General features: G+C 42.0%; 1 protein-coding gene across 1 annotated transcript in view; it reads left to right on the forward strand.

Moving 5' to 3' along the window:
• HEPH (hephaestin) overlaps positions 1-376 on the forward strand; it is a gene marked incomplete at its 5' end in the record, with an annotated part of 17,753 nt that overhangs the window by 13,173 nt on the left and 4,204 nt on the right. The window lies entirely within an intron of this gene.

The raw sequence follows: 376 nt of genomic DNA on the forward strand, positions 1-376 counted from the left end.
TTTTGGCCTCATCTCTTTGTCTAAACTTTATTTTTTTCCTTTTCTTCTTCTTTTTCCTTTTTTTTTTTTAAATTGGAGGATAACTGCTTTACAATGTTGAGTTGGTTTCTGCCGTACAACTACACAGATCAGTCATGACCTCATGCTATTTTGCATGCTATTCTGTTCACAAACACACATCTTCCTTAGTGTCTATTCCTTTCAATTTTATATTCTCCCAATATCTCTTCATTTTTTTAAATCTCAGTGCCCCTTAAAACTTGCTGCTGCTGCTGCTGCTGCTGCTGCTAAGTCGCTTCGGTCATGTCCGACTCTGTGCGACCCCACAGACAGCAGCCCACCAGGCTCCCCCGTCCCTGGGATTCTCCAGGCAAGA

The sequence above is a fragment of the Bison bison genome, unplaced genomic scaffold (genome assembly GCF_000754665.1).
Source record: "Bison bison bison isolate TAMUID 2011002044 unplaced genomic scaffold, Bison_UMD1.0 scf7180017851384, whole genome shotgun sequence".
Lineage (NCBI taxonomy): Eukaryota > Metazoa > Chordata > Mammalia > Artiodactyla > Bovidae > Bison > Bison bison.